This window comes from Palaemon carinicauda, chromosome 23, assembly GCF_036898095.1.
Source record: "Palaemon carinicauda isolate YSFRI2023 chromosome 23, ASM3689809v2, whole genome shotgun sequence".
Taxonomy (NCBI): domain Eukaryota; kingdom Metazoa; phylum Arthropoda; class Malacostraca; order Decapoda; family Palaemonidae; genus Palaemon; species Palaemon carinicauda.
The window spans coordinates 70,928,517-70,947,350 of NC_090747.1; the positions used below are offsets into that span (position 1 = coordinate 70,928,517).

General features: G+C 46.8%; 1 pseudogene; it reads left to right on the forward strand.

The window, feature by feature from the left end:
* The window catches only part of LOC137617164 (leucine-rich repeat-containing protein 47-like), an 86,577-nt pseudogene that overhangs the window by 23,267 nt on the left and 44,476 nt on the right, over nt 1-18,834 (forward strand).

Sequence of the window (18,834 nt, forward strand, 5' to 3'; positions counted from 1 at the left end):
AAGACGTACTTACAAGGCAGAGTAATTGTCTAAGTCGACTTCCTTACCAGGTACCTATTTATTTGGGTTTTGTTATATTGATAACTGTCAAAATGAAATAAAAAACTCTTAGCTTATACGATGTAAACATATTTAACTGGTCTCTACCCACCTCTTTGGGTGTGAATCAGCTATTATATATTCACCGGCTAAGTTAAATATTATATCTTAATTATGAAATAAATTTTTGAATATACTTACCCGGTGAATATATAAATTAAACGACCCTCCCTTCCTCCCCAATAGAGACGGAGTGGGATGAGAAGAAATTGAGTCTTTGTTTACATCGAGAGTGGTATCTGGCCGACAGTTGGCGCTGGTGGGCACACCCGCAACCTGTATAGCGATCGCTGGCGAGTTTTTACTGTTTTTTGTCTGTCGGGCAACAAAGTTGCAGCTATTATATATTCACCGGGTAAGTATATTCAAAAATTTATTTTATAATTAAAATATAATTTTTCCTGGTTCGTTGTTCAATCAGTTTGGTTATAAGGACTCCCTTTTTCTTAAGCATTAGTCTCCTATTAAAGACTATGGTTTGTATTGACTTGGGAACATATCACAAATTTTAAAAGTAATTTGTATTTGTGCCCTTTAAGTTACACCCCACAAGTTGTGGGGTAAGGTAAACATGCCAACATATTCCTCTAAGCCGTAGCTTCACTATGACTTCACGCCTGGAGACTATCCAGTATCTCCTCACAGAGAGAGGCTTTTCGCAACAAGTTGCGGAAAGGATGTCTCGGCACCTGCGAAAGTCATCCGCAAGGGTCTACCAGGCGAAGTTTAAAGTCTTCTGTGGTTGGTGTCGTGGAAGGGATATCTCTCCATTCGATGCCACTATTCCAGCAATATCGAAGTTCCTCGTGTATTTGCGTGAAGAAATGCGTCTGTCAGTCTCAGTAGTAAAAGGCTATCACTCAGCCTTAAGGGAAGAAACTCAAGGTGGGGGTCATTTTGGCACTATGACATTGAAATTTGCACAGAATATGCATCTATGTGCACACAATACTTCAGCCAATTTTAGTCTCCCTAAGTTGAATAGTTTTTTTATTGTTTTTTTTTTTCTTGTTTTTTTGGGGGGACTTTTTCTCTTATTTTCAAAATCCATCTCCTCCCTTATTTATGAATCAATTTTAAAAATTTAAAAACCAACATAGTGCTTATAGTATATACAATACAAAAAAAGTGCATATTTTCAAATTTTCTTATGTTTTTTGTTCCATCATAAAAAAAATGGCAAAAAAAAAAAATTTTTTTCCAATTAATTTTTTTTGGGGGGGCAATAGGAAAAATCTGGTCTTTTTTTCTATTTCTACAATCATCCAGAATTATAATACCTTTTTAATTTAAAAAGTTGGTCCATAAATAAGGAAGTAGTTAGCAATTTGATAACGAAAAATACTATTTTGAGAAATAACAGTTTAAAGTTTTGATGTACTCACATTTGTTGGTAAAGCTGATCTGGAAAGTGTACAAGGCTCCTGGTCCCCTCTATTATAAAAAGATATTATCCCCTCTTTTAGACATGGTTATTTTTCTATTGTTGCAGGGGGGGGGGGTTCATAGTATGCCAGTCTACTCATTGTTGCCAGGTTTAGTACCCTAACTGGCTCCTGGCTGATATGCAACTACTCTGCTTGCATATACTTTCGTTTTCTTTTTCGGTGGAGCAATAGATATGCTCTTTCTTCTTTTTTCTTTTAGTGTTAAGAGTTTTTAGACATTGCTTTGTTGCATCTTTAATTACTGGGATTAATGAGCCAGCAATGTATCCTACATTGTACTCAATTGCTGCAATATGGTAGGCAAAAGTGGCAGTATCTTTTCCATGATATGTTTTCAGGTTCTTCACATTTACACTTAGTAATCAAAGTAACATCTAAATTCTGTCTTTCAAAATCAAGTTCAATTTTGCTGCTACAATCACTGAGAAGAGACTACCACGTTTTCCTCCTCTACATGGTTGTTTCTTTTGTTTTCCTCAAGTTTCTGTCTCCTCTTTTCATTTAAATTCTACATGTTTTTAGCAGACACTAAACGCAAGTTAGACCACTTCCTCTTAGGCATGATTAGTTGCCAAAAACTAGCAAAAAACACTATATAAACAGATGTTAGCTGATCGAGACTGAGAGCACATGTGCGGACACACCAACTCACTATATTGATCGGGTAAGCACTGCCTTGTAGAGTCAAAAGTGAAAGTGAAAGTGTGTGCTTTCACGTAGAAAGGAAAAAATATCGTACTGTAAAAAGCAAAATACAATCCAATATCAAAGAAACCAATTGCAAAATAACTAGGTCGCTGGATGATAGGGCTGTCAGGTAGATCCTTGGGTTAGCATATGCATGCACAAAACTGCAATTTTTATCTACTAAAATACTCCAGATTGCTTTCATCTTTCGTCTGGCAACAGTACACACCTCGAGGCTAAAGGAGAGCGATAAAACTAAAATTCGTGATTTTGACCCAAAAATCGAGTTTCTTCCCTTAAGCCTCGCCTTCAGACTGAAAGGAATGGACATTTCTTCATCGCTAGAACTTTCCTTACTCATACGGAGTTATGAACTTACCTGCCCCCAGTCAGAAGCGAGACCTCCCCCATGGAGTGTGGTTCGAGTTCTCAGGTTTCCCAAGAGACCTCCATATGAACCATTACGCCAGGTAACCGATCACCTCCTAACTTGGAAGACGGTGTTCCTACTAGCTTTGGCTTTGGCCAAACGAGTCGGTGAACTTCATGGTCTCTCATACGACATCGCCCATTCAAGGGGATGAGGCGAGGTAATGTTCAGCTTCGTCCCTGAGTTTATTACTAAGACTCATAACCCGGGAGTAGCAGATCCACGATTCAACTCTTTCCGGATTTCTAATCTCTGTACTGTAACAGATGACCCAGTCCATCTCTTACTATGCCAAGTGAGGAGTTTGAGGCTGTATTTTAAGAGAACAGCCGTAGCCCGTCCCCGTGTGCCTGCACTATTCGTCAGCACAGGAAGGACCAAGAGGAGGGTCAACAAGAACACCATCTCGGCTTGGATTCGCAAGGTCATAAACCATACATTGAATCCAGACCCTCCTCCTTCGCGTCGCCCCAGAGCTCATGATGTCAGGGGCATAGCGACGTCCCTGGCATTCAAGAGAAAATTCTCAGTGACGCAGGTTCTTCAAGCTGGGGTGTGGAATCGTCAGACCACATTCACATCCCACTACCTGCAAGACGTGACCCACAGGAGACTCGATACGTTCTCTATCGGTCTTGTGGTGGCTGCACAACAACTGGTTTAAAACCTCTAGCTCCTTATTGGACAAGTAGCAGAAGGTTGAGGGCATTGTTACCCAGTTTTAGTCTGCATGAATGAAAAGGTTTGACTGGTCCTTATTCTTTTCTTCATTTTCCCCTCTCTTGGGGAAAGCAGCATCCTGGGTTATCTGCACAGCGGACCTCAAACGACTGCAGGTAAAACCTGCTCCCTTTTGTACCTAATATTAAAACTAATACTGTTGCGTCCCCATACCCTGACGAGGTGGTATTAGGAAAGTCCTAGTTACACAGTTTTTCCTTCTAAAGAACTCGGAATAACTTTACCTGGACAGTCACACTTCTACATACCTCAACACACAGCTTGCGTAGGCCGCAAACCTTGCGTAGCAAGGTTTTAACGAGGTGCGGTGACTCGTTATTTTTGAGTACTGATATACTCGGTTAAGGAGCCCCTGGGTAAAGCCAAAGCCAGATTGGCTGGAACATCCACCCTACCTAATGGGTGAGTCACCCCTATTAAATAGTGTGGTTTGTATTCCAGTTACCGAACAAATGACATTCGTGGATAATTTGTATTTTTCCTAACTATACAAACCTTAGCTATTTGAGCAAAACTTACCCGCCAGCCCTATCCCTCTTGAAGTCCTACCTCCAAGCAAAGTGAGCTCAATCACAGGTGTGTGAGGGGGTGGGGAGGGTTAGCAGGCTACCCTCCCCCTACCCCCGCTAACTAGCGGTATGGGTAGTTAACCCTCGTAAAAATTTAATGGCTCGTCATTTCATTTACGCCAAAAGTAATATCCCTATTAAATAGCTAAGGTTTGTATAGTTAGGAAAAATACAAATTATATATGAATCTGTCATATTACATGTATTATTATTGGATACAGTTAAGTGAAACACTAGTTTAATCAAAATCCTGTAATTTTTTATCACAGTAAATGGATATACATTGTACAGAGAGAGCTAGGACTAGCTGGGTGTAGAGATAGGTTGTGGTGAAGGAGCGCGGGTTATCTGAAATCACCCAGCTTGAATTTTAGCGCAATTTTTATGAGAATTTTAATTTAATAGGTATTGCATTGTTCTTAGCCATCCCGAAGCTGTGGCCAGCTATTAGAAATCAAATTCTTAATGTTGGGTAAAAAATCATCACAAAGAATTTTTTTTTTTTTCCCTTGGCCACAAAAAACCGAAACCGTGAAGCAAGAAACCTCAATTAATGAGGGCTGACTGTACAGTGCAGTAGATGTCTGGATGTCTCTGGAAGTCCTATAAAGCTGTTCTCTGCGATTGGTGTTGTAAAATGGATAATTTTTTCATTGGAGCATTTTTTTGCAGTTCACAGACCTTCCTGTCTTCCTTCGCCGAGAGAAGCTCCTCAGTCACCCCAGTCTAAAGCTATAGATTAACCTTGAGTATAAAATCCTGACTGAAGAGTACAGACATCTCTGCTTCCTGAGAGATCTTTATGCTTGTGAGGAGCTTTGAGCAGACTGATCTACCCCGGGTCGGGATGTGACTATTGTCTTCAAGGCTCTTACATGTATCCGTTCAAGCCTTTATGGAGGTTGCCAGACGGTTTTGAATCTTAAGTCCCTCCTTATGCTTTGATCTAGCATCAGCAAAGAGAGGTGGCAAGTTACTCCCTCTTTTAAGTTACCCATGCCAAGGGGTGGAAGGTCTTCAATTTTGAGCCAGACTTCAAGACCAAAACCCAGAGCCCAGAGGCCTGTGCCCTTTTGTTCGAGTACTTCTCTATCTCCTCACTTCAGAAGGAGTTGGGTGGTTATCGAGAGTAGAGGCAGTGATATCTGAAAGGGACCATAGTCAGACTTGACAGTTTTGTGCTTGGACTTGAGGTTGCTGCTCAATTAATTGTGTAACCAGTCCAGCTCCCTTACGCGATAAAGATGCCTCTTGTCTATGGTAACATGTAGATGTAAGTCTAGCATTTGTCTTTCATTCTTTTGTCCCTATTTGCGAGGATAAAGCAGTTGAAATGTTTCATGCTGGCGAGTTCCATTTCAAGTTTAAAGAAGTCTCCCCATCCTCTTTTAACGACTGCTGGATAATGAATCTTATACCAACCCATTAATCTTTGCTTGGTATATGTTTCTAATTGACATCACCTTGCAGGAAAGGGATCTCCACTTTTGATCGAATACATGTATACTCTTAAAACTCAGTTGTTCCGTAACCGAAATACAAACCACGCTATTTACAAAGGGTTATTACTTTTAGCGTAGCTGAAATGGCGAGCCATTAGAATTTAACGAGGGTGTATTACCCCCGCGCTAGTTAGCGGGGGGGTAGGGGAGTGGTAGCTAGCTACCCCTCCTCCCCCTCACACACAGGTGAATACTCACTTTAACTTTTGGCTCGGACTGTGACAGACGTCTCTGTCTTGGTCCTCGCTTGGCAGCCATTGTCTGTTTTGTCTTTACTTAATCGCTTACTTTTCTTTTACTCAATATATATGTAAACATGTTTTCATGTTTGTATATATATTTGAGTATAGAAATAAGTAAGTTTCCTTTTCAGATGTGTGTGTGTAGTGTACGATATCTACGTGGAAGCCTCGGCAGTTAGGCCACCACGGCGTATTTTATGGGTGGCGATCGAGTTTGACTTATGTCTTTCTCTCTCTCTCTCTCTCTCTCTCTCTTGAGGTCGTTCACCCTTTTTACTACGTGTTACTACGCCCTTGTAGCCTAGCTTCCTTTCCGTGTGGGGGGTTGCTACGCCGTACGTTTGTATCAATTAGTTATGAATCTAATTGTAGTTGTTTTTTGTTTTTCAGCTTGTAGAACGATTCCTTTCGGGGTTTTCGTTCTTTCTTTAGTGTTCATTCATTTTTAAATTACATAATTACATAGTTACATAATTATAATTGTTATAATTCTGTTTTGGTTACAGCTCTCCTTCCGCGAGTGTAAGTGGTTGTGAGGGCACGTGCCTGTTGTGTAATTCTTGTTCCTTTCCCTCGGGATTACTCTTCGGAACCTTCCCGGGGGAATGAATGTGTACTAATATTATTTGTTTTATTTTTTTACAGTTACCGATCTAGTTCGTTTCTGTAATATAGCAACGATGTGAGCTGTCTGGTTGAGTCCTGGGGATTCGGCTGTTGCTGCCTCCCCCCTTGTATTTTCGTCAGGGGCGTGTCTCCTTCTACTGGTAGTACTCCCGTGTCGACGGACAGCTCTCCAGTTCATTTTAGAACAGTCAGGAGGCTTGCCTCCTTGGGCGGATAACTTTCCTTCCGAGGGAAGTTTTTCCTGTCCAGGCTTGAGTTTTTCTCCTTTTGGGGGGTTCTTCTCTTGCCTTTTTTTTTTTTTTTTTTCGTGCGACTATGCTCTTGGTGCTGAGCGGTCGCACCTGCAGTTTCGCTCAAGGGGCTGGGCAACTGCAGGAGCTCCTCTTCGGAGGATTGCTCCTTTTAGGTCACTGGCTGACCAGTCTCTTCCACGAAGTGTTTCTCTTTCGTTCGCGAGAGTGTACACTCATAGAGACTCCTCTTCGGAGGTTTCTTCTGTTGCTGTTGGCCTCCCTCGCCGTAAGGCCCACCGTCCGCCTCGTCGTAAGGGCCTCTCATCTCCCTATAAGGGTGCTTGAGGCGCCCTTTTGGATCTCCGTTTGCAGCCTACAACTCCTTTTTCTCGATCTTCCGCCTTGGTGCAGATGGACAGCAGTCTGATCTCGTCTTCCGACGGGCAACGGTCTTCCCGACGGACAACGGTCTGCCCGACGGACAGCGGTCTAACGACGGACATCAGTCTCCCGGCGGACAACGATCCCTTCGGGGCAAAGGGTTGCCCCCACGGGGGTTCTTCCCTTGCGTGTCAGGGTTTCCCTGCGCGCCCTTCTGCTCATCAGCGCTCTCCTGTTCGTCAGCGCTTTCAAGATGATCTTCCCTGCGGTTCCTGTTACGTGCCCTGTGCGCCCACGTTCGCCCTCGCGATCTAGAACTTCGGTTCAGGTCGGGGTCAAGGACTCTTCTTCTTTGCGCAGGCTTCCACGCGTAGCCTTCTGCTTCAGCTCGTCAGCGATCATCAGCTCGCCAGCGATCATCAGCTCGTCAGCGATCATCAGCTCTTCAGCGATCATCAGCTCGCCAGCGATCTCCGGATCGCCCACGTGTGTTACAGCTGGCACGCAAACGTTCTCCAACACTTCTGAAGGAACATGGTTCGCCAGCTACTAGCTCACCTGCGCATGCTGATCGCCATCGTGCTACCCTCAACTGCGGATGCTGATCGCCATCGCGCGACCCTCAACTGCGGATGCTGATCGCCATCGCGCGACCCTCAACTGCGGATGCTGATCGCCATCGCGCGACCCTCAACTCTGAACGATCGCCCTCCTGCGGATGCTGATCACCATCGCACCCTTTCACGTGATCATTCACCTGCGCATGCTGCTCGCCATCGCACAACCCTGCACGATCGCCCGCTTACGCATGCTGCTCCTCATCGCACAACCCTGAACGATCGCCCTCCTGCGGATGCTGATCACCATCGCACCCTTTCACGCGATCATTCACCTGCGCATGCTGCTCGCCATCGCACAACCCTGCACGATCGCCCGCTTACGCATGCTGCTCCTCATCGCACAACCCTGAACGATCGCCCTCCGGCGGATGCTGATCACCATCGCACCCTTTCACGCGATCATTCACCTGCTCATGCTGCTCGCCATAGCACAACCCTGCACGATCGCCCGCTTACGCATGCTGCTCCTCATCGCACAACCCTGAACGATCGCCCTCCTGCGGATGCTGATCACCATCGCACCCTTTCACGCGATCATTCACCTGCGCATGCTGCTCGCCATCGCACAACCCTGCACGATTGCCCGCTTACGCATGCTGCTCCTCATCGCACAACCCTCAACGCTCGCCCTCTTGCGGATGCTGATCACCATCGCACCCTATCACGCGATCATTCACCTACACATGCTGCTCGCCATCGCTTACCATCACGCGGTCATTATCGCCAGCGATCTTCTTCACCTACGCGGCAGCACGATCCCTCGCCGTCACGCCATCGCTTGCGTTCGTCGCCTCGAACACGTGTTCATTTACCTGCCCACCCTCACGCCCACTCGCCTGCGCGCCCGCGCGATCGCTCGCCTGCTCGCCCGCGCGACCGCTCGCCCGCGCGACCGCTCGCCTGCGCGCCCGCGCAACCACTCGCCTGCGCGCCCGCGCGACCGCTCGCCTGTGCGCCCGCGCGACCGTTCGCCTTTGCGCGACCGTTCGCCCTCGCGCGACCGTTCGCCCTCGCGCGACCGTTCGCCCTCGCGCGACCATAGTTCGCGGCGAATTCCACAGCCGGTGGTAGCAGCAGGGACGCGTGCTCCTAGACGGCACTCGGGATCACCTCCATCCAAGCACAGGTTGGTAGTGCAGGACGAAGACAGGTCAGTACAGCATTCTTCCCCACCTTCTTTTCAGGCAGGTACCGTCGTGTTCACTCCAAAGGATCGCCCGATCCCTTTCACCTTAGCGAGGATTTCGGACTCTGTGTCCTTGGAGCAGCAGACATGGTTTGGTCCTCTGGCACGGGCGTTAATGAGGGTTATGAAACCAGCATTCGCCGGCCAGGGTAACAAACCAGCGGCTGTCTCTCCTACGCTGAAGAGAAAGAGAGGAGTGGACTTCGTGGTGACCTCCCCCAGGGCGAAGTTGGTTCCCAAGAGGTCGGTCTCGAGGGTCCCCTCTCCTGCACGAGTACTCTCTCCTTCTCCCGCCCTGGAAGGATTTTTGGCGGGGGGGCTTTCCGTTCAAGATTTCTCCATCGGACAAGGGGTGACTGCTTACCTCTTCCTCTGGGAGCTTACCAGGTTCTTTCCCTCCTCGGTTACGGCCCGAGGTTTGGTTCAAGGAAGCTACAGGAAGATCAAGGGTACTTTCCTCCTCTCGAGCTCAGGCACCTTGGCCTTTCGTCGTTAAGTATCTACTTGCGGACAAGCTCGATGTTGTACCATCTGGACGCGCTGACTGAAGGCTTCCTTCGGGTGTCTCATCTGTGGAGGTCGACGACCTCAGACACCCTTCCATCCTTGAGAAGAGTTTTGTCTGTGCCCAAGGACAGAGACTTAGACAGCTGCTGTGCGGAGTAAATCGACTTCCGGTTTCACTCCTCCAAGGCGCTTTCTTCCAGACTCTGCAGGGCTCCAGCGCCCTTTTCTTTCAACCACGTCGGCCTAAGTTATCGGCTACGACAACTGGGACAAGGTGTCCAATTGCAGTTTCCTCCTGTCAGGAACAGATGGCACGGGAGACTCCCCCGGGGGGGCATAGTCCTAAAAGGAGTTCACGAACTCTAGGATTGCAGGTTTTTTCGCTGGGAGGATGCTTAAGGTTACTCATCCGAATGACAGCTTCCCGATGCCCATTCCCGCACAATCTCTGTGAGTAGCCAAGGATATCGCGCCTGCCGTCTCTGTCAGCGAATTCAGTGTCTCTGAACCTCTATGCCATAGCATCAGCAGAGTTGCCCGGTTGGGCAGAATGATCCATACCTTAGGCGAAGGTCTTCCTTAGGATCATCGACGGCTTCACCCCCGGCCCCCTCAGTCGATCCTTTCTTGTAAGGAAGGATCTGAGAGGGGATGTCCATAGTCGACCTCTCAGCCCTGATCAAGTTTGTCGAACAAACTTCGGCCAGCGTAGACCAGCAGAATCGATCAGACTGGTAACGAGGCGACAGGACTCCTTTAACCCTGGATCGGAAGGACGGGTACTTTCAGTTTCCATTCCATCCATCTTCCAGGGTGCTCGTCGAATTCAGCCTAGACTGCAAGTATTCCTGCTTATGATGCAGTGTGGCTATCCCGCCGTGGCATAGCAGGTTTGTTTCCCCAGAGAACTCTCCCTGCCTTCCTCTTGGCCGCTCAGGTGCAGGATTCCGCCTCCTCTGCTGTTTGGAGGGCTGGTCAACTCCGGTAGGCTCGGGTTTCGACCTTCTTCAGCGCCGGGACAAGCTTCCGGATGCTGACCATGAGTGTGGGCTCATGGTATTTTGCTTGGAGCCTTCTCTTCCTCTGCCTCAACATCTGGAGTATCTGGCCATGATATTGAGTCAACCGCCTTACCACATTGGAAACCCCGCTTCTCGTCCGTCCAGCGAGGTTAAGCAACGTCGGTACTTGGATGGGTGACCACCTGGGGACGCCAGATTCTGTTACCACATCCTCCGAGCCTTCCTTTCGGTTGACTGTGGCAAGACTGAGGAGAGTCGCAGTACCTGTTCTCAGTCAAGCAGAGCTTTCAGCCCTACCTTGGAACGTTTCCTAGTTCTTCTTTCCTCTTTGACCCGTCTATAGTCCGAACGGTCGCCTCAGGATAAGTTCCATGTGGGGCGATCCAAGTTCCGGTGGCTTCAGGCAATGTTTAACCGGACTCCCTGGCCCTATGGGATCAGCGGAACTATTAAACCTGCAATGGGTGTTGAACTATGGAGCCTCTTGATGGTAGTGGATATTCTCGTCCTTTCCCCACATTCTTGATGCGGTTCTCGGACTCGTCAAGGAAAGGGGGGGGGGGGGGGGGGCATGTTCCGGTCCAGGCCTATGGTCAAGACCTGAAGGATACCTCTCCATCATTCAGGCAGGCTTAAGGGCCTTAGTCTGGCCCCTCTTCAGATCCTACAGCTCCTGCCAAGTCGCCCCGTTGCGCGTCGACTTCATTCTAACCAGCAGGGGACGCATTTTCACACCTTCACATCTTGCAGTAGAGATACCGGGATGATTGAGATTCTCTCAATTCCACCATCGGCTCTCTCATTCCAGGCAGGGGAATGTTTCTCTCAGACTATCCGAGCAGAGCCTCATAGAGAGAGTGTACCTAGGGGTCTTTGACCTTGGGTAACCAGCAAGTGCTGGTCTGGGGGACCTGATCGCGACACCTTGGAACCTCAAGCTTCCGCTAGTCTTCCCCCCAGTCTCAGACCCCGAGACTCTGGCAAGATGCATTCCGGTGATGGTGGGACAACTTCGACGCCTGCGTCTTCCCTCCTTTTTGTCGGCGGACAATGGGTCTCAACAAAACCAGGTTGTCTGTCAACCTTTCAATGGGAGAGCTCCACTGGGACTATGCGCAGAACGGTTTCTGGACCCTCTGCTTCCCCTGACGGAACTCCCGGGAGAGCTTCTCCCACGGCGCAGACTACTCAAGCAACCACACTGCGACATCTCTCCCGAACCGGGGCGTCGCTTCGGCTTCATGCCTGGAGACACTACGCTTCCTCCTCTAGAAGAGACAACCCGCTATAGTCGCGGTACGGAGGTCGCGTCATCTGCGATAGTCATCCACAGGGGTCTCCCAGGCAAAGTGAAGAGTCTAAGGTGGTTGGTGCCGTGGGAGATATACCTCTTCCCGTGAGGCCTCTTCTCCAGCAATAACGGTCTTATTGCCTTTCGGCGGGAGGAAACTCCTTTCCGCTCTCGGCAATGAAGCCTGTCGCTCAGCCTTTCCCTGACCTTCAGGCTTAAAGGAATAACTTTTTCCTGCCCGCTGGATCTATCCTCGCTCATGCGAAGCTACGATCGTCCCTGGCCTAGTCGGAGGAAGACCTCCAACTTGGAGCATGGCTCGGACTTTTAGTCCTTTAAGAGATCTTCTCAAGACCCTTTTACGACAGGCCTCGGATTGTATTCCGCCTTGGGTCTTCTGCTCACTCTGGCCACGGCCAGTGTGTAAGCAATCTTCTTGGTCTCTTACTACTCCCCCCTTTCTAAGGAAGAGGGGAAGGCAACATTCAGGCTCGCTCCTGAGTTGTTGGCTAGACTCAGAATCTGAGGGTCCCGACCCTTCGGTCCGATTCATTCAAGATTTCGAGTCTCCATTCTGTGTCTGATGTCCCAAGACCTTCTCTTTCTTGCCAGTAAGGAATCGAGAGGTTAGCGCTGGGAACAGCTGCAGTTTGGCCTCAGTTGCAGCCGATTTGGGAACACAAGGAGGACATGGGGGGAGAGTCACCAGTATACCTCTTCAGCCCGGACTCAAGGACATTCATCTCGACCTGTCTTCAGACCCTCCTCCGTCACGTCGCCCTACAGCACGATGTTGGATACATCGCAACGTCCCTCGCCTTCGAGTAATACTACTCTGTGACGCAGGTGCTACAAGCTGGAGTCTGGAAGCGTCTGATGACCTTCGCAGCCTGCTTCCTGCAGGGCGTGACCCACAGGAGTCTCGATACGTTTTCTATCGCTCTGTGGTGGCTACACAACAGCTGGTCTAACCTCAGGCTCCTTTTTGGACAGGTAGCAGAAGGTTGAGGGCATTGTTATCAGGTTTTAGTCTGCATGAACGAAAGAAGTATGTCTGGCCCTTACTTCTTTCTTCATCATCCCCTCTATGGGGAAGCAGCATCCTGGTCTCTGCATAGCTGACCTCGAACCTCTGCAGGTAAATCATGCTTCCTTGTGTTCCGAGTATTGAGTCAATACTGTCGCGTCCCCCATACCCTGACGAGGTGGTATTGGGAATGTCCTAACCCAGAGTTCCTTCTGGAACTCCAGGTCAACTGCCTAAGACGGGTCACACTTCTTCCTTCACACACAAGCTTACGTAGGCCACATGGTTCCTTGCGGAGCAAGGAACTTGTGAGGTGCAGGGACTCCTTTTCTCGAGTGCGACTCACTCGGATTCTGAGTCCCCGGGTAAAGCCAAAGCCAGTATGGCTGGGGACTTTCCACCCTTCCTAAGGGATAAGTCACCCTTTGTAAATAGCGTGGTTTGTATTTCGGTTACGGAACAAATGACAAATTCGAAGATAATTTGTATTTTTCCTAACCATACAAACCTTAGCTATTTACACATATTTGCCCGCCAGCCCTGTCCCCCAAGACAAGTCCTACCTCTAAGTGAAAGTGAGTATTCACCTGTGTGTGAGGGGGAGGAGGGGTAGCTAGCTACCACTCCCCTACCCCCCCGCTAACTAGCGAGGGGGGGGTAATACACCGTCGTTAAATTCTAATGGCTCGCCATTTCAGCTACGCTAAAAGTAATAACCCTTTGTAAATACCTAAGGTTTGTATGGTTAGGAAAAATACAAATTATCTTCGAATTTGTCATGTTGTATTGGGCTTTCATCCATATGAAAGTCATATAGAGTGGCAATGGTCCTCTCTTAGCTTCTTTATATATCACGCATTGATAGCTTCTATTGAAAAAATTTAACTTTCCAGTCTGGGCTACAGTGGATTTCCAACCCACCAAGTAGTGAGTCTTCCTATTTAAAGGATGAGTGTTTGTACTACAGTATATGTTACATAGGAACAAATGGCAAATTTTTAAGGGATTTTTTGTTTTCCAAGCTATACAAACCTGAGTCCTTTAATTCAACTTCCCTCCTCAATCACCCCTCTCAGTCCTGGGCTGAACATCAAAAGTGAAGGCTTTCTGACTGGAGAGCGGGTAGGACTCCTCACCCTGCACCCTCACCAGTTGAATAACCACTTGTTATCCATGTTTAACATTTCAGGTAGCTCTAACATGATTTCCCTAATTAAAGGACTTAGGTTTGTATGGTTAGAAAAACATATTTCTTTAAAAAAAAATTGTCTTATTTCAAGCCAAATGATCTCTAAGAATAGATCAAATTTGCCCTATTTTTTAGAGGTCTGTTAAGCATTTTTAAACATTCAGTTAACTTTATTTTAAATAAGATACTGTAATATACTGTGTTAAGTAGGATGTATGAATTCAAATTTTGTTTTATTATGGGTTGCTTTGAACATTTTCTTTGCAGATGGATGAATTGTGTAACGAAATTCACATATTGAGCATAAAGGATACGGGACCTATCGTTCAAGTATCATCAGAGATCAAAGATGTGCGGCCGTACATTGTGTGCTGCATTCTTCAAGGTGTTGACTTGAATGGTGAAAATCTAAAAAAATTCATAACAGCCCAGGCAAGTATTGTAATTTTGTTTGACTTAATGGAGTTGTTTAGGAAATTGAAATCAAATCCCAAAAATGTGAAATGTATCTGCAGACCACAGTTGACCCAAAAATCAAACCTTTCAACTGTCATAAAAATTCTGACTGATAGTAGTTAGTTCAATGAAGTTTTTTAGTGACCACTTTCAAATTGTTAGATATTTTTTAGTACAACACTGAAGTTACCATGAATATTTTTGGGGTTTTATGTTCTGTGTGGTATCCAAGGACTCCTGTAAAACACTAGAACAAGGAATCCAATATGACAAATTACCAAAGAATTATTGTTTTCCCCGTTTGCTGTTGGTGACATGTCATTACTATATCATCATCAAGGACACCCGCTACACACAAAGGCAATACCTGTGCATTAAATTGGTAGCAGAAAGGCTTCTTGCGTTTTGGTGCTCTCCGGGGATCGACAATGCTGGACCCATAGACATTGTTGTAAGATGCCTACCAGTTGCAGCTATTAAAGGCTACTGATTGGCCTTGAGTGTGGTCTTTCAACTGAATCGCTTAGACCTTTCCACTTCCTGGGAATTGTGCTCATGAGAAGCTTCGAGCAGTCTTTCCCACCCTTGTATTTTAGGCTCCCGGAGTAGGACTGACCTTGGTCATTAAGGCTCTTATGGTGACCTCGTTTAAGCCTTTGAGGTGGTCATCAGATAGGGATCTGACTCTCAAGACTGTTTTAATGCTAGCATTAGCATCAACGAGAGAGTAGTCGAGTTGCACGGTCTCTCTCATACCGTCACTCACGCTGAGGGGTGGAAGGTCTACTTTATTTTTGTGTCCGCGTTTGTGGCCAAGACCCAGAACCCGCCAGCACTGGACTCAAGTTCGAGTCCTTCTCTACCCCCTCCCTTTGGTAGGCTCTTGCATTCCTTGAGGGGACTACAGTGCTATCTGAAATGAACAATACCCTAGGCCTGAGTTTCGGAGACTTTTCTTAGCACTGGTAGATCGAAGAAAAAGGTGTTAAGGAACAGGCGAGTTGCACGGTCTTTCCTATGCGGTCACTCACGCTGAGGGGTGGAAGGAGGTCTCCTTTATTTTTGTGTCCGAGTTCGGAGCCAAGACCCCTAACCCAGCAGCACCGGTCTTCAGGCCTGGGTGTCGGAGACTTTCCTTAGCATTGGCAGATCCAAGAAAGAGGTGTCAAGGAACTTCTTTCTGGCTTCGTGAGACGATCCCTAAAACTTGCGCCTTGACTATCATCTGCCAGCCAGGTCTAGAGCTCACGAGGTCATGGGTTTGGCCCCAGTGCATGTTTCATATACAACCTAGGGTCTATCAGTCTTTCATCCATATGGTAGACAGATGGGGAGTGGCACTGATCCTTGCTTCTTGCCCAAGCAGCTTAAACGTTGATCACTTCCTGGAAAAAAAATGTTACCTTCCAGTTTAGTTCCAGGGGACTGGCAGCCCACCAAGCAGCGAGTCTCCCTAATTAAAGGACTAGTGTTTGTGTGTCGCATTGGAACAAATCGCATATTTTTATAGTAATTTTTATTTTTCAATATTAAACTTAGCCGGTGATTATATAAGCTGCAACTCTGTTGCTCGACAGAAAACTCTACGTTCAAAATACGCCAGCGATCGCTATGCAGGTAGGGGGTGTACATCAACAGCGCCATCTGTCTAGCAGGTACTCAGTACTCAATGTAAACACAGAACCAATTTTCTCTCTGTCGGGCTACCGGCAAGACCTAACTGGATTTGTTTTCACAACTATTTGGTGAAGTACACTATTCTAGTTTTGAGCTTTTGCTATGCAGGTGTTTTATCTTCATCTCAAAACTTGAACTCGTTTTGGATAGATTTAATTAGGGTGACAAAGAGAGTATGGACTCTCTTTCACTTTTAAATGGCCGACCCTTCCCTTAGACGGAAGTGTGTTTAGGTTTTTAGTAATTTTGCTTAACACGTTAGATCTATATATTTTATATCTCTCCGCCTTTATTAGGCCTCTTCGATTAACTTTCCATTTATTATAAACATATAAAGATAATTTTTATGTTTTGTTTATATGCGACCTTTCCTGATAGTAGGCGGTCCTAACTTGGAACCGAAGTTAATCAACGTTGAGCCCGTTATATCGTATTTAGCCTTTAAAGAATTTAAAACTTTTTAAATTTAATGTTTTATGAAAGAATTTCTTTGATAGTCTTCGTACTGTTTTCAAAGATGAACTAACGTTTAGTTTTTTAGACTACGCAGTTGTTGACGTTCAGGACGTTCAACATGCGCTCTATCGTTACGATAGAGAGAGAGTTTATCACGGTTTCACTTTGCAGTAAGAGTAAATCGATTCTGACGTTTTGTTCATTCTTTCTTAGCTTTAATGTTTTAAATTCTAAATTAAAGGAACTTTTTATTGGAAAACCTTTCAGTTTTTTTCCTTTAGTCAAATAACATGTTTTTTTTGACGATATATAATTGGGCTCTTCTCTTAGGTGCGAAATCAAGAGAGAAAGAGAGATAGAGATAGAGACGGAGGGAGAGAGAGGAGAGAAAACGTTCCGTTCAAGCGGGTAACGTTGTTCTCGTGTTACTCTCGTCCCTAGTCGCTGTACGGGGAAGAAGGTAAAACGTTTCTAGGGTTTTATTCTTGTCCCCAGGCTATGTGCGGTGAGAGATTGTAAACGTAGTTTATTTGAACTAGTGTTAAGTCTCTTTCCCAGCCACTGAATTTTTTATCTTTATATATGTTTTCTGTTTTTTGCTAGTATTAATGACCTGCATTATACGACTGATTTCGCAATTACTACCTTTTAATGAGGGTAGAATTGCGTGTTTCAGGTAGAAATCAGTAAAAGTTTCGATTTCAGTGAAATAAGTGCAAAACAGAAAATCAAAGTGATAAAGTGATATGCGCAAAGTGTTACAGTGTTGCGTCCGAGGGTTCGTCTGTTCGTGCCTGTCGTTCACCTAATCCGGGACCTCTTGCAAGCTCCCAAGCCCAGGGGAGAAGTAATGTCGAACGACTTATGGGTTCGTCAGGCCTTGATCAACGAACAGACGTTTCCCTCCGTGGTTTCGGGCGTATCTACCCAAGATCGCCCCACCCACACAAAGACGAGAGAGCCCATTTATTTCTCGTCTGCGGAAGAGGTTTCTCGTAAGAAACCATGGACCAAGGTCTCGCAGCTTATTAAGCGCAAGTCGGTCCCTTCCGCGCAAGTCCAACGGCCCAGTTGTAGCCACTGGGTCAGTTCGGACTCGCTGCAGTCTTCCGACGACTGCTCACCTCCTAAGAGAGGCAAAGCGGTACCGCATCAGGCAGTCACACCGTCTGTTGCCGCACCTGCTCATGTAGACCCTAAGTGGTCTTTGCTGCAGACCATGCAGTCTCAGTTAACGTCATTGATGCGGGACTTTCGTGCGGAGAAGGTTGACACTGCACCAACCTCTAGCCTACAACCAACCACGGTTGTGCGTCCTGTGGACGCTGAGGCGACCTTCTGCCGCACTCCAGCTGAGAGAGTCCCGCCACACATGCGTTCCAGTGTACCCTGCCAGCCGCATGTTGACGTTCAGTAACGCACGGAACCTTCCGTTGACGTTCGCGAGGTACAACAACAGTCTAAGTTGTTTTGTTTTGACGCGGTGCGTCAACCTCCGCATTCTAGAGTTGTTTTGACTGCTCAGTATAGACAGTCAAAGCAGTCTCGAGTGAACACTGTATGTCCTCGCGCACCTGTTGTGGTTGACAGTTCAGTTGTTGACAGTTCACAGACTGTCAAGCAGTTACATGACGTTGCCTTCTGGTCTGCTACTAATGCACCAGTGAGAGACTCACTGAGGTAACCTAGCTTTTATCGGACAAGGTTCCTGTAGATGAGAAAGTGCTGTTCTCCCTCCTACTGATATTCCCTTGAGGACTCTGTCTTTTGGAGAGGAGCCTTAAGCTGCTTAGCCTCCTATGGACTTTAATTAAATCATGATGATCTTTTAAGGATCTTCGTCCGGATCTTGTAACTGCTGCTCCTCGTTCGCCTAAACGTCAGAACTTACACTAGGCCTAGCTACTTCGAAGCCGTTGTTTTTAAGCTAGTGCTCTCTCGCTCTCCTAGAGAGCGTTACGTTGGCTAGGCGACTGGTTTTTGCACCAGGAGGAGTTTTAGGGATACAGCCTTTGATTTCCCTTCTTTTAAACTGGCTTATAGAGCGAGAGTCTGATAGGACACGAGAGAAGTTCTCGGCTTGGGAGTTCATGCCTCTGCCCAGATAGACTTCTCAATTCTGGTAGACTCGCCCTGGCGCCTAGCCAGGAGACGCTCCAAGTTGTTTACAGGTCAACTTCTCAACTTTTGTCGAGCCTTTGAAGTTTTGCTGTACTATTATGTCACACATAACAAGGCTTTCAGGGATGGTAAATGGTTCCGCCTCAGTCGCTAACCCCGTCTGTTGCCACACCTGCTCCCGTAGACCCTAAATGGGCTTTGCTGCAAGACATGCAGTCCAAGCTTGCGTCCTTGATAGAGGACTTAAATGCGGAGAAGAACCTTCTGGCCAACAACCTTCCAACCGGTTGGTTGTGCGCCCTGTTGACGCTGAGGTAACCTAC